Below are 16776 nucleotides of genomic sequence, written 5' to 3'. Positions count from 1 at the left end.
TCAGTAACACACTACGCCGAGAGGGACTCAAATCCTGCAGTGCCAGGCGTGTCCCCCTGCTTAAGCCAGTACATGTCCAGGCCCGTCTGAAGTTTGCCAGAGAGCTTATGGATGATCCAGAAGAGGATTGGGAGAATATCATGTGGTCAGATGAAACCAAAATGGAACTTTTTGGTAAAAACTCAACTTGTCGTGTTTGGAGGAAGAAGAAAAACCCAAGAACACCATACCTACTGTGAAGCATGGGGGTGGAAACATCATGCTTTGGGGCTGTTTTTCTGCAAAGGGGACAGGACAACTGATCCGTGTTAAGGGAAGAATGAACGGGGCCATGTATCGTGAGATTTTAAGCCAAAACCTCCTTCCATCAGTGAGAGCATTGAAGATGGAACGTGGCTGGGTCTTCCAGCATGACAATGATCCCAAACACACCGCTCGTGCAACGAAGGAGTGGCTCCGTAAAAAGCATTTCAAGGTCCTGGAGTGGCCTAGCAAGTCTCCAGACCTCAACCCCATAGAAAATTTGTGGAGTCCGTGTTGCCCAGCGACAGCCCCAAAACATCACTGCTCTAGAGGAGATCTGCATGGAGGAATGGGCCAAAATACCAGCTACAGTGTGTGCAAACCTGGTGAAGACTTACAGGAAACGTTTGACCTCAGTCATTGCCAACAAAGGTTATGTTACAAAGTATTGAGTTGAACTTTTGTTATTGACCAAATACTTATTTTCCACCATAATTTACAAAAAAATTCTTAAAAAATCCTACAATGTGATTTTTTTTTTCTCATTTTGTCTCTCATAGTTGAAGTGTACCTATGATGAAAATTACAGACCTCTCTCATCTTTCTAAGTAGGAGAACCTGCACAATCAGTGGCTGACTAAATACTTTTTGGCCCCACTGTACAAAATTGCTCTAGCTGTGACTGTGTGTGTGTTTGCCCTGTGATGGAGTAGTGACCTGTTCAGGGTGTTTCCTGCCTTTCACCCAGTAAATTGCACCCACCACAACCCTGACCAGGAAAAAAAAGTAAAGACATGCTTTGTGAAATATTAAGACTAAATCTATGACATAAAGTGATTTGTAAACATTGAGTGGATGAGATTATATTCCATCTGCTTTGAGAAACAAATCTTCTCTCTTTCTGCAGACCAGTCACATATTGTGACATCCAGTTCTGACGTCTACACTGTTCACTGTTCGGAATGTTTTTGGGTCTTTTATTTGTTGCTTTGTTTCTATTAATTTGGCCAGCTTTTTTATTTGAAACAGTCCCCTCTTTGTTAGTGGCTTTTAAGCAACAGTATTGTTCTACATTGGCTCAAACATTTGCATCTTGGGTTCTATTTTCATTCCTGCAGGTGTGTGGACCTCGTCTTGCTCTTCAAGCCCCATTACACCTACTTAAAGTGTTCATTCCATTCTGGCAAGGCTGTGTTTGGCTTGTTATTCACCAGAACAAGACCTCATTGGAAGATGGGTTGTTAATTCCAGTGGCTTACTCAAAACACATCTACCTAATCTGTTGTTTAGTCATAGCTATGCATTCTGTTCATTAAAGAGCGGTGGAGAAATTTGTGTCAATTTGGTTCTCCCACTTTTTTAAAAGCATGTAAAGAATATGCAGATTTATAATATCATACTAATATTAAAGTACTAATGTTGAAGACCCTGACTTTTGGCTGATAACAGTCTGAATGGTCCTTTTCTTATTTGGTCCGGAGTACACAATGTCTATTTCTTCCAAAAGAAATCTGGATTACTGATTCATCTGACCACAATACACGTTTCCACTGTGTCATGGTCCATCCCAGATGCCCCCAGTCCCAGAGAACTTGGCGCCACTTCTGGACATGTTTTACACTCATATTTTTTGCACAGTAAGGTTTTTAGTGGTTTGCTAAAGTAATCCCTTACCCATGTGGCTATATCAGCTACTGGTAAATGGCAGTTCTTCATGATAGGTTCGGTCATTCATCTTAGAACTGCTCTCTTGCCCTTTATTCAGTGAAATTCCTCCAGATACCTTGAATCATTTAATAATATTATGCACTGTATAAGGACAAATGTGCAAATCCCTTCCAATATTTAATTGATGAGCATTGTTTTGAAATATTTTAATATTTTCTCACACTTTGTTGACAAACTGGAGATCCTCTCCCGATCTTTGCACCTTTAAGACATAGCTGTTAGTGAATACTTCTGTTCCAAATCACAATTACAATTACCTGTTGACATCACTTGTTTGGAATCACATAATTATTCACCTCATTACTAGCCTCATTACTAGCCCATAAATGTAAAAATGTAAATGTAATTGCCCCGTCCCAACTTTTTTGGAATGTGTTGCAGGCCTGAAATGCAGAAATGGAGATATATTAACAAATGAAAGGAAGTTAAGCAGATAAACCATGAAATGATCTTGGGTTCAAACTGTCTGCTCTGCAATGAAATAAAAGTCAACTTTAGGGAGAGATGATCTAAAACTGCTCCAGACTGTTGTGAAAGAGTGTAATAAAAAATACATCCTTAGGAGCTGTAACTGAACAAGGACATTAGTTATTTAACACAGAAGGTCTTTTTATGTTCCTCTAGCAGGGAAAGATAGGATGTAGTAAATGTAGGTGATGATAAGGACTACAGTTTTGGGAAACTGGGACTTAATAACCTGCTGGCACACAGAACTGATATGTTTACTGATTGTTTCAGTGAGCGCTGACCATTGATGTCAGCATGGCCTGAAATAAATTGGCCTGATTTACATCAAACATGGTCCACCTTCATTCCACAAGGCACTAAAACTAAACATGGCGTGAATTCCTCACAGCACATCACTCACTCACACGTTTGGGCAATTTAAATGATCCAGTTCACCTTATGGTATGTTTTTGCAAATTCGAGAGAGAAACTAGGAGTCTGTGAAGGAAACATAAAGCTAGGATTGAACCTGGGTGGCTGGAGCTGGGTAACAGCTGTGCCATTTTTAATAAAAGGAGGTCTGTTTTTTGACAAACTTTAATGTCCTATATACAGACACAGCTATCTCATTCAGCCTCAAATAGATATTAGAAGCTTTCTCTTAGCAGACATTAATGGGACGTCTAAATTTAGACCAATGTTTTTTTCTGTCTCTTTGTGCTCACCAGGGTGCTGATATTTTTTATTTATGAAGATATAAAATCATGTTCAGATTTCAGTCATATTTCATCATGTACCATCATGTTTCACCAGTTTTCATCTAGTTAGATATAAAAGGATTAAAATAAAACTATTAGTCATATTTATTGAATCACTGTTTTAACAAGGCGCTAAATTAACATATCTGATGAAAGAATAAAGATTTTCTGTTTTTATGCTGTTCCAATGCAATGTAGCAACATTTTGGGAAAGGCCCCTTTCTGTTCCAGGATGTGTAATACGGGACTGACAGACGGGGTCGAACATTTACATTATCAGCATTTAGCTTTTATTCAAAGTGACGTACAGTACTGTAACAGTATACTGTCTAAGCAATTGAGGGTTAAGAGCCTTGCTCAAGGGCCCAACAGTGGCAACCTGAACAAGTGAACACAACGAACAAGTCAGTAAATGCAACACACTTAACAAAAACACTTAACAACTACTTACACAAATGCTCCTCACACTATTCCAACCACAAAACCCATTTTAACCCATTTTATTAATGTTTCGGCCATGGGCACACTGCATTGTGGGATACCACGGTCCCACGGCTGATGATGTAAGCAGGGGGAACCATGGCTTTCTATAACGGCAAGTGGCATGACAAAAGAGATCCTTTTTTAAATCAAACACATTTTATTCATGCACACAGAGATTTTGAACAATAGGTAATTTACTTGTTAAATTCAATCCACCTTCCAAACACTAGTCATAAACACAAACAGCAATAGTTTTAGAAAGTCCTTGAGAAAAATCATGTTTAGTTTTATACAAGCATTTTGTGGCAAGTAATAAGTATTTATTTTTTCCTCACTCCAGCTGCAGTGCTTTTTGTTTTGCTGTGTAGAGTCAATCTATTTCTTACCAGGCTGCAGGAATATCACAAACTGAATTTAGGTGACACTGGGGAATTTCAGAACACAACGCTGCAGATTAAAGGCCCTCCACTATATCTTCGATTATCTCCCAATTTATGTCTTACACTCCAAGCAATTGAGAACCTATTCAACACTGGTGCCTCGGAGAATTCTGCTGCATTTATCTATAGTCATCTCTTTCCTGGGCACAAGTTTGTCTTTGATTTTGTTGTTACCGGCAGATAAGGGTTAGAAATAACAAGTTGTTTTTGATGGTGTAGGCTTAAATCTTGCCCTTGCTATGAGGAACAGAAGGAGCTTTACAAAAAAAAAAAAAATCACTGCAGGCTGCGTGTTGTTAATCACTCGCTTTATTGCTTTTATGCAAGATGACAGCAGAACTGCACCACTGCTACAAAAACATTGGACTGCACTTAAGAAGAGAGATTTAAGACACATATCAGATATAAAACACTCATGCAAGCTTATAAAAATAAAGCAGACCAGCATCTGAATGCACTATACTATGCCAGATTTGTACCTGTGCTTCTAAAGCTATGAGTCTGGCTTGACTTGACTGTACCAAACCCCTTAGGAATAAAGGAAAACAAGCACTGAGGCTATTGTCTGTCCTGGCAACTACATTTAAGTTCTAATAATTCCATACACTTGGGTAATTTTTTGTTGTTTTACTTTATACCTCTTTATCCACCATATCTCCAAAAACATACCCCCAGCAATTTGTATAAACAGAGCAGCACAGTGCCTCGGTGGGTAACACTGTTGCCTCACAGCAAGAAGGTCTAAGGTGAAGTGGTCCAGGTCCTTTCTGTGTGGAGTTTGCATGTTCTCCCTGTGTCCCGGTGCTTCAGTTTCCTCCCACAGTTCAAAGACATGTAAGCTAGGTTAACTGAAGTTAGTAAAATCGCCCTAGGTGTAAATGTGTATGTGTTTGTCCTGTGATGGGCTGGTGACCTGTCTGGGCTGTGTCCTACCTTTCGTCCAGGGAATTGTACCCACCACATCCCTGAATAGAATAAAGTAATGGTAAAACAGTTAATGAATGAATAAATTAATTTGTATTAACTAGGGGTGTAACGATACACTCTGCTCACGATTCGATTCGATTCACGATGCTGAGTTCACGATTCGATTTTTTCACGATTTTTTCTGAAGTGTAAACAGTGCACATTTTCTTGTACATTTTTAAGCAAAAAAACTTCAGTCCCCTGCAATTTAAAGGTAATTACCAAGAACAGAGTACTTTACTGTAACCTACTAACAGGTTTACCAAATTTAAGTTACTTATCGCCATCTTAAATTGTGAAAATCAAAGTAATCAAACAAGCTCATTGAGCTGAGCTGAGTCTTTAAACATTTTTTTTGTTGCTTAAACTAATTTATTAACAAATTACATGTAAAATAAATTACTAATGTAAAAACATTTTATTACATGTTTATTATTTAAATGGCTTTATTTATATACTCAACGTGGAACAGAGTGCCACAATAAAGACCCATCTCAATTAGACAAAAAGGTCTGATTGTGTATATTATTTGTGAATTTGCATCTACAGTGGAACAACACAACATCAACAAAGCATCACTCAACAAAATATAAATGAAAATGTGCAAAAGAAAAAGCAGCATCCAGGTGATAGTATTTGTAAGTATTTAGTGAAGATTGGCATTCAGAAAAACCAAGGAGCTCATCTCTGAGGGGTTGATCCTGTTTCTCCTTTCTGTTATGATCTGCCCTGCTCTGTTTTTAGAAAAGATTCTCTCTGAGGGGACAGATGTTGCTACAATACACAGTGACATGTATAAGATGTGGGTAGACTGAACACTTGGTCTCCCATCAGCTAAGTGGGTCTGAACTTTACTGTTTCCTGTCACTCATTTTCCTCACCTTTTCAGCGTGTAATGTCTGGCTACGTAAAGCACTCTGTAAAAAGTTCTCTCTCTCCCTCCTGTTCGTGTGCACGCTGTCCGTGTGTGTGTGTGTGTGTGTGTGTCTGTAACCCCGCCCCTCCTGCTCAGTGTACAAAAACGCATTCTGACCAATCACGTGCGGCTTTAACAGAAAAAAACCCGGAAAAAAACACGAGTCGGCTCCCGTTCACTTTAAAGAGCCGACTCTTAGAGCCGAATTTTGTTCGCGACCGATCCATCACTAATAAATTACAGAATGCACGTGCAATCAGGGATGGACTGGCCATCGGGAGGGTCGGGAGTTTTCCCGGTGGGCCGCTCTGTATGTGGGCCGCTGAGAGGGAGTGAAAAATAAATTCTGTTTTAATATTCCTGAATAATAATCCTGAAGTGTGCATTAGCCCACCACAGTATCCTCACTGCATGTCCATTGGCCAATCACAGAAATGTCCCTCCCCCAGGATAAACCGCAATCACAAGCACCGGTACAAAAACTATGAATGAGTGCGAGATGGAGAAAGGGTCGAAAAAGCGTAAAGGAGGTGCAGAAAAATCCCGTGATTAAAAAACAGAAAAAGCTGCAAGCAGATGCAGAAAAGTGCAGGAAACTGGACAACCTGTTTGGCAGTGAGGAACTACAGCATAGCCAAAGAGCAGAAAAGGAAAAGTTAGTGTTCAGAGCCTCTGCTTCGTTAGTAAAGCCGTTTAAGAAGAGACTGTGGGCCCATCTCAAATGTCGCCTATGCCCTACTTAGGGTACTTCCTAACAGTACAAAACATTTCTTTTAACAGTCGCTGAATGATTAATAAGTAGTTATCTAAGCTACTGTTGGATATCAGGGGCTTTAAACCAGCCGTTTTAAGGACGATTCTTGTGAAAGTTCTATGATATCATGTCCAACATAGTGCACTACATAGGGCGGTGGATATAATTTGAGATGGTACCATTAGTCTCTGCTCCTCAGAAAAAGTAAACACTATCTTGTCCTCTATAATACAGAAAGGAAAATGCAGCTGTTCAGGACATTTTTTTGAGTGATTATGTGCATAGCTCACATGGTTAATTTCCCTTGTCAACATATAAAGTATTTATTTCTTTGCTCATCGGAGCAATGCACTAATTTGGAACAAACGTGAATCACGTGTAAATAAAAGTGTAAAAAAAAGCATATTTACCAGTGTTAAAGGTTTAATGAAAGAAAGGTTTAATTTTATTTCTTGCGGTTTAATGAGACAGGATGGGGAAATCCAATAGAACCATTTAAGAAATTGTAAATTTTATGTGTGTGATAGATGGATAGAACTATTAATCCCAAAAGAAAGTGTTGGAAATATATATATTTGTTTGTAGTTATTTTTTTATTATTTTAATTTTTAATATAGTGAGTTATTAACTTTAGTGGTAAGATAGATGAAAACTATTAATATCAATCATCTAACATTTGATTAGGGGGTGATATGTGTGGCGCAATGTGCTTGTAGTGGGCTGGTCAAGAAAAAAGTCCAGGGCTGAATTTTGTTCCCAGTCCAGCCCTGCGTGCAATTATACAATCGCCAGATGTCCACGATGCACATCGCTACATTTTTGCATCGCGATGCATCGTTACACCCCTAGTATTAAGTATTAATTTTTTTTTTAGATATGTAGCATGGTCTCCATCCTTATAACTAACTATGACTGACCATTGCTGCTAAATTCCCTGCCCATATAAATCTACTAGTACTAGTTTGACTGCCTCCAGAAAATGCTTCATAGATTTGAGGCTAATGAGTCAGGAATGTTGTTAGGTGCAACTTCAGGTCCCAAGATAACAAACAATTGGTTAGTCTGTGAAACAACTGTACAGAAGACCATATAAATATTAACTAAAAATAATACAAAAACAAGGTGACACGTGGCTCGGCTGGTAGCACTGTTACCTGGTCCATTGGTTTGATTCCCTGGTGGAGCAGTCTGGGTCTTTTCTGTGTGGAGTTTGCATGTTCTCCCCATGTCCATGTGGGTTTCCTCCGGGTGCTTTGGTTTCCTCCCACAGTCCAAAGACATGCAGTCAGATTAATTGGAAATACAAAATTGCCTTAAGTATGAGTGTGTGTGTGAGTGTGTTTGCACCGTGATGGACTGGCGACCTGTCCAAGGTGTTTCCTACCTTTCGCCCAGTAAATTGCATCCATCGCAACAATGACCAAATTATTAAATTTTAAAAAACACCGTCGTAATCATCTTTATTTTGTCCTGGGTCTATAAAATGTAACTGTCCCCTGACATACACTACTTTATCACCATACAAGAGCACTATCATTTATTTTATTAGTTTCCAGGTGAAAGTGATCAATCTAACACGAGCTTGTATAAAACAGTCCTAAGCTATTTATTTAAGCAGCTGTTTTGTGTGTTTACATCATGTCGCATGTGAAAAATGATTTTCAGTAGATACTTCAGTAGAAGTCGGACAACCTGATCTGTACCAGAATCTTTGAAAAAGTTCTCCCAGTATACCACCAAGAAACCCAACCGTACATGGTCAGAATTTTTCCAAGCCCAGCAGTTTTTCAAAACCAAGGCCATACTGTATCTGTTAATAAGCATTTACGAGAGGAAATAATGTATTGGTGGGTGTGTGAAACAATTGTACTGTACAGAAGACCACGGTGTCAGAAGTGACACGGTGGCACGGTGGGTGGCACTGTCACCTGGGTCAATAAGTTTGATTCCCTGGTGGAGCAGTCTGGGTCCTTTCTTTGTGGAGTTTGCATGTTCTCTCCATATCCATGTGGGTTTCTTCCGGGTGCTCTGATTTCCTCCACAGTCCAAAGACATGCAGTCAGATTAATTGGAAATACAAAATTGCCTTAAGTATGAGTGTGTGTGTGTGAGTGTGTTTGCACCGTGATGGACTGGCGACCTGTCCAAGGTGTTTCCTACCTTTTGCCCAGTGAATTGCACCCACCGCAACCCAGACCAGGACAATGCATGAATTAATGAATAAAAAACAGTCCTAACTAATCTATTTATTTAAACAGCTGTGATTTTCAGTGGATACTTCAGTAGAAGCAGGACAACCTGACTGTACCCGATTTTTTGAAAATGTTCTACCTGTATACCATCAAGGAACCCAACCATACCAAGTCAGAATTTTTCCAAGCCCAGCATTTTTCCAAACCCAATGCTATATTTGTTAATAAGCATTTATGAGAGGAATTATTGTACGTACAAGTCTCTGAAATTTAAAGGATTACTGGGGCAATCAATAGCAGCAGTGCTGTCTTGATAAATGGGAATGTGTGTAAAAACTTAAGCTCTCACTCATAAGTTAAGGGCCCAACAGCAGCAACCTGGCAGTGGTGGGGCTTGAACCAGCGACTTTCTGATTACTAGTTCAGTACCTTAACCACTAGGCTACAACTGCCTACCTGAAAATGTAAGGTAGTGTATCAATAGAATCGAATGCATTTATTTGTCATATATACATACACACATGTATAGTGCAATAAAATTATTTTACTGCTTATCCCAGCTTGTTTGGAAGCTGGGGTCAGAGCACAGCATCGGCAGTAGTGTGGCGCCCCTGGAGCTTAGAGTGTTAGAGCCTTGCTCAAGGGCCCAACAGTGGCTGCATTGTAGAGTTAGGATTCAAACCCACAAATGTTCAATTGATAGCCCAAAGCTCTAACCACTAGGCTACCATAATCCCTTGTCACCTGTGGAAAAGAAGAAATAAAAATATGATACAGAAAAAACACAGCTTCTTACCACAGCAACTGGTCACCAAACCAACTAGGATCAACTGCCATTAAATGGGGTAAACATATGACATCATTACCCATGTGTGCCTTTGCTCAGTCAGCAAAGCCAGTTAGAATAGAACTATACGAGGCTGTTGTTATCAGCAAGACTGATGCATTACCTTAATCAACTTCATGCTAGCATGGGTGCAGTTTAATAGCATGGAGTGTCAGCATGCTCTCTGTTTGTTTACCTTCAAATGAGAGAAAATTATACACGAACTGCCGTTTCTTCTCTCTTATCTAGGCAAGAAGGGCCATATTTGAGAAAGATCAGTATAGGCAGGGTGCCACACACCTACCCTAACATGCTTGAGGAATATGGGCCCAGATTTCTTATTATCCGCTGCCAGAAAGAAGTCTTAGTGGGAGGAAATTCAGCACATCTTACGATGACACATACTCCATCTATCATGAGATGAACTAGCGGAGAAGTGCATTAACTCTGTTTGTAAATGTAATTCTATGCGGCTGTCAACATTTGTGAGTCGTTTCACCCAGCTCAGAAGCACTACAGATATAAAACAACACTTTCTTTCTTTAAGAGATGGTTTACTGACTCACACACACCACTGACCTATGAAACATGCTGTATAGGTCTTCCAGTATAATGAAAGGAAATATGGATGCCTGTTGACCTCACAGTTTCAGCTGTATGTATGAGCTAAATTACTTGAAGCAGATTTATGTCAGATTTACTCATTGTTCATGAAAAGATCTTTGGAATTCTTCCAACATCAAACAGATGTTTGTGAGGTATTACTGAAGTAGAGAATGCTCCTGTACATTTTACTCATAGTCATTTAAAATATTAGTGACTGCATGGGAAAATGTTTGCATGCAGTTGTAAAAGACATGTACACTATGTGGTCACCCATCCTAATTAATCAAGTTCAGGTGTGTCAGTTACACCCAGTGCTTACAGGTGTATAAAAGCAATTATATAAAATAAAAGTCTTAGGAACTCAGTGCCTAACCTCTCAAATGCTCAATTGACACACTTCAACATTTTCTGGAAAGCAATCCAAGAAGAGTGGAGGCTCCTCCATATTAACAACCATTGTTTTGGAATGTCCAGCAGACTCATAGTAAGATGTCCACATACTATTGGCCATGTAGTGTATTTCTGGTGCCAAAAAAACTGATAAGTTTGTCAATTAAATAGTCAGTGGTATTTAAAAAAAAATTATTATTATTAGCTATAATAATAACATAAACAGTTGTGCTTCATTACAAACCATGTACTTTTTCTTGATATGAAATCATCTATACGCAGTGGATATAAAATGTCTACACACCCTTGTTACAATGCCATGTTTTTGTGATTTATTTTTATCTTTAATGTAACCATAATCTTTACAATTTACAACCCCAAATCAGAAAAATTTGGGACAGGATGAAAAATGCACATAATAAAAAACACAGAGTTTCTTACATTTACTTGGACTTTTATTTGATTGCAGACAGGATAAACCTGAGATATTTCATGTTTTATCTGCTCAACTTCATTTCATTTATTTACCCATTTATTAATAAACATCCATTCCTGCATTTCAGGCCTGCAACACATTCCAAAAAAAAAAGTTGGGACAGTAAAGCATTTACCACTTTGTAACCACTTTGCCATTCCTTTTCACCACACTTAAAAGATGTTTTGGCATGCGTGATGGTCCATCCTAGATGCCATAAAGCCCAGAGAAGTCAACGCTGTTTCTGGACATGGTTAACATAAGACTTCTTTTTTGCACAGTAAAGTTTTAAGTGGCATTTGTGCATGTAACTCTGTATTGTAGTTCTTGACAAAGGTTTGCCAAAGTAATCCCTCACCCATGTGGTTATATCAGCTATTGTTGAGTGGCAGTTCTTGATGCAGTGCCGTCTGAGGGATCGAAATTACTATTTTATTAATTTTCTCACTTATTTGTTGACAAACTGAAAATCCTCTGATCATCTTTGCTCATCAAAAACTCAGCCTTTCCTGGATGCTGCTTTTGTACCAAACCATGATTACAATCACCTCTTGACATCATCTGTTTGGAATCACATCATTATTTAGTTTTTTCACCTCATTATTAGCCCTGAATTGCCCCGTCCCAACTTTTTTTGTAATGTGTTGCGGGCCTGAAATGCAGGAATGAAGGTTTATTAATACATAAAATTAAGTTGACCAGACAAACATCTTAAAACAAAATATCTTGGGTTCGAAGAAGTGAAAAAAGTGTGCACACTCTCTTATAAATTGGGATGTGGCTGTGTTCAGTATGAACCAATCACATTCAAACTCATGTTAAATAGTAGTCAGTGACACCTGCCCTTAATTGAAGTAACTCTGATTAACCCCATGTAAAGTTCAGCTCTTCTAGTAGTATTTTTCTGACATCTACTTAGTTGCATCTTACAAAGTAACAAAAAGATCTCATTGTTAAAAGGTATCAGTCAGTAGAAGGGTGCAACAAATTCCAAGCCATTAAATAAACCATGGAACACAGATGGTCATCAACAAGTGAATAAAATATGGCACAACAATTGCATAAAGAACTGGAAGTTCCTCGAAAAAGTAAATGAAAAGACAAGTAAAAAACTGGGTCAAAAAGGTACCAAGAGGCTTTCAGCGACATTAAAGGAGCTGCAGCAATCTCCAGTATTCTTCATATGTCTGGGCTGTGGGGTAGGAAGGCAAGATGAAAGCCTTTTCTTACAGAGAGTCTGCCAAATACATGTGGTAAAATATTGTATGTTATGGTCTAATGAGACCAAGATGTTAAAATTTCTGCCCATAATTCCAAAAACTGTTCCAACACAGCACAAGACTAAAAGAACACCATACCCACATCATACCCACAGTGAAGCATGGTGGTGACAGTATTACTGGGGCTTTAGTCAACATTTACATTTTCGGCATTTAGCAGACGCTTTTATCCAAACCGACTTACAGTACTGTGACAGTATACAGTCTGAGCAATTGAGGATTAAGGGTCTTGCTCAAGGGCCCAACAGTGACAACCTGGCAGTGGTGGGGCCTAAACCTGCAACCTTTTGGTTATTAGTCCAGTACCTTAATCGCTAGGCTACAACTGCCCAGTCAAGGTGGAGGGAATTATGAAGAGTTCCAAATACCAGTCAGTTTTTGTAACTGCAGTAAATATTCAGTACAGTGGCACATTGGGTAGCACTGTAGACTCACAGCAATTAGAACCTGGGTTTGGATTTCCCTGCCGGGCTTGCATGGGGTTTGCATGGGTTTCCTCTGGGTGCTCCAGTTTCCTTTTCTCAAGTCCAAGACATGCAGTCAGGCCAACTGGAGCAACTAGAATTGCCCTAAGAGTGAGTGTGTGCATGTGTCTGCCCTGTAAAAGACTGGCAACCTGCCTCAGGTGTTCCCTGCTTTTCTCCCAATGTAGCAGACCCACCGCGACCCTGACCAGGATATGGATATATTATGGTATTCATATTAATAACCTATTGACATGGAACATTATGTACTAAACTACCATAAATGCAAGAAAACTAGAAACCAGTTTCTTCAGAGAGGCAGTGTGCGAGAGAGAGAACACAAAAAATGAATCATATTGCTCAGCTCTCTAAAAATAAGACCTTCATAAATCAGAGTTATGGAAATTCTGACGTGTGAGGAAATTATAGCAAATGTAGGGCACATTTTATGAAGAATGGGGAAAATATTAAAAATAAGAGATTTGCATAATTTAATATCAATTAATGATGGACTCATTGTACTAAAGCTTTAGGCTTGACTGTAGACAGTGATAAATGACTTTTTTTGTTGTTGTAAGAATGAGTAGATTGTAAATGTAACAGAATGAGGGTTTAATAAACTGTGTGCTGCTACAGATCAGGCAGGACTGTTTAAACATGCACATTTTATGCACAGTCCTGAAGTAGGAAACATTTGGCCGTTTTTGATAGTTGAAGTGTTATTTAATGCCAGAGCTTTCTAAAAGTAATCATTTACCCCAACTCTGTTCAAAGGAAAAAAACTGGGCTTATTACATCTAATCTATGTTTTATGTCCATTTATGACCACTGGTGCCTGGAGGGGATAGAAAAAGTGAGAAATACTGAAAATGGTCTGCTACATGGAGCGGAGAAGAGCTGCTGTGACCCAAATATCATATTATTTACTAAATAGTGTTTTATGCACTTAATTACCTTTTCACCAATAATAAGGTTGCTATTTTAAGCAGACTGAATAGTAAGTAGAGTGTGGATTAGGACACAGGTCTTTAGCTTAATGGCTAAAGCGGAGTCCCTGTGTGCAGCTGATACAGTGAGTTTTTGATACAACCATGTCCAGAAGTGACGTTGACTTCTCTGGGCTCAGAGGCTTCTAGGATGGACCATCACACAGTGGAAACATGTATTGTGGTCAGATGAATCAGCATTCCAGATCTTTTTTGGAAAAAATGGATGCCGTGTGCTCTGGACCAAAGATGAAAAGGACCATCCAGACTGTTATCAGTGACAAGTCCACAAACCAAGGTCTGTCATGATATGGGGCTGTGTCAGTGCCCTTGGCAAAGGTCATTTACACTTCTTTGCTGGCAGCATTAATGCAGAAAAGTACATTCAAATCTTAGAGCAACATATTCTGCCTTCAAGACGTCATCTTTTCCAGGATGTCCATGCATTTTTTTAACAAGACAATGCAAAACCACATGCTGCACACATTACAAAGACATGGCTGCGGAAGAAGAGGGTACGGGTACTGGACTGGCCTGCCTGCAGTCCTGACCTGTCCCCAATAGAGAATGTGTGGCGAATTTTTAAACGAAAAATGCGACAGTGACAACCCCATACTGTTGCACATCTTAAGACGTGTTTGCAGAAAGAATGAGGAAGAATGAGACAAAATAAAAGCTGAAACACTAAATCACTTGGTCTCCTTGGTGCCATGCTTTACTGTCCCAACTCTTTTGGAATGTGTTGCAGGCCAGAAATACAGGAATGGATGTTTATTAATAAATGAAATGAAATTGAGCAGACAAAACATGAAATATCTCAGGTTCATCCTGTCTGCAATCAAATAAAAGTCAAAGTAAATGTAAGAAACTCTGTGTTTTTTATTATTTGCATTTTTCATGCTGTCCCAACTTCTTCTTATCTGGGGTTGTATAATACCTGAAAAGTTCATGTTAAATTATTGAAGTCTTAATACTTTAAGTTTAAAAGTTGCTTTCAAGACTGCATTTTTTTAGTGGTGCCTTGACATTAGCCCTATTTATAATGGTATTGTTTGCAGAGAAGCAACCCTTCCTTCTTTAAACATAAACTATTGCCAACACACACTATTTTTAATTAATCGGAAACATTATTCTTATTTGACCAAATGCTCTTGTGCAGTTTTTACATGTGCATCTTTGTACTTTTTTCTTTAATAGAGAAATTTTGCATGAGGTGTAGGGATGGAGATGATTGTGGTACAGTTAATTGCTTATTGTTTTCTGTGGAACTGTTGTTCCTACTGTTTTCAGGTTGTTTTGCAACTCTTTTCAGGTGAATGCTGGTTTCACTCCTTCTCTTCACAGACTTTCTTTAGTCAGTGAGCCCACTGTAAAATCTTGTGTAGCCTACCTGTCCATAACATAACTGGCATACCTGTCATAAACTTTCACTTGCAGAATATTATTAGAACTGACAAGGATGTTTGCAATGACTCTGTAGCTTTTTCTCTTAAAGTGCTGTTCAATAATTGTGTCTTGGGTAAATTAGTAAAGCTTTTTCTTTACTTTTACTAAGATTACTAAACCAGGATTTATTTGTATTTTTATGTAATCTTTAGATACACCACATGTAAATTTAATCATCTATAAGCTCGTTGGACTTTCCATTGCAAAACCATGGGCATTAATATGGAGTTACCTTTCATGTCCTCTTTGTGTTCAGCCATACTCAACAGAAAGGGGCCAAATTGTTGTCACAAATTAATTAGTTAATTTCATGCACCTTCTAGCAATGTGGCAATTAAAACACCTGGAAAAAGTAATTGCCCCCGTCTGATCTGCCTTATTATTTCAGAGAAATAAGAAAACTGACATCACATTTTATAAACAAAAAAAGAAAAGTTTGTTTAGGAGACAAAATCATGACAAAAAAGTCATTTTATCAAAAAACATTTGTACTTTTAACTTATTAACCAATTCTTCTTCTGATAATATTAGTGTCACTTAGTAATGTTTTAGTAGCCAGCTGCCATAAGTACAGCCTTTAAACTACTAATAAAGCTGAAATCACAATGCTTACCCTAACCTCTCTCTCTGTGCTGGACACTTTTGTATAACCATTAGGCATAAATGTCAGCAGAAGCAGGGACTGAATAATTTACTATTGATCCTATCTATAAACATCACTTCCTTTCTACACTCTCTGCTCAGCTCTTAGACTTCAAAGCAATGCTGTCAGAATTGGAGATGGATTATTTTATGAAAATGCCAGATGTGAAGGCACAGTATGTCAACAGAACCAGTCAAAATTTTCTGGATGTGAAAGATTTTCATTGAGAATGGATTGTCAACTACAAAAAATAATAATGAAAGAATTGGAAGTAGTGTGTTCATCAGTACATTGGAAGAAAAGTATACAGAGAAGTTTATTATTAGTACTTTACTGTACATTCAGAAAGTAGTCAGACCCCTTGACATTTGCACATTTTATTGAGTGCTGGATTCAAGATGGAACAAGATTCAGATTCTCTGTCAAATTCTCTTTGCCAGATAAAAAGGACCATTCAGACAGGTGCAAAAACCAACATCTGTCATGGTATGAGGTGCATCAGTGCCCACGGCATGGGTGACTTGCATATGGGTGACTTACCATTTCAATGCCATCAGCAACATGAAATTTTTCTTCCCCCTAAAGCTTCTTTGAGCGTCCAAAAAGATGGGAATCAGATGGCGCTAAATCCAGACTATAAGCTCTTTCTCAGTCTCTCAGACACGAGCGATTACTACTCCTTCCGCCCTCACCGTTTCTAACCAAAATATAAAAGTGTGGAAACTTTTTGAAG

This window comes from Trichomycterus rosablanca, chromosome 1 (assembly GCF_030014385.1).
Source record: "Trichomycterus rosablanca isolate fTriRos1 chromosome 1, fTriRos1.hap1, whole genome shotgun sequence".
NCBI classification, from domain to species: domain Eukaryota; kingdom Metazoa; phylum Chordata; class Actinopteri; order Siluriformes; family Trichomycteridae; genus Trichomycterus; species Trichomycterus rosablanca.
Note: the sequence above shows the minus strand (reverse complement) of the source record.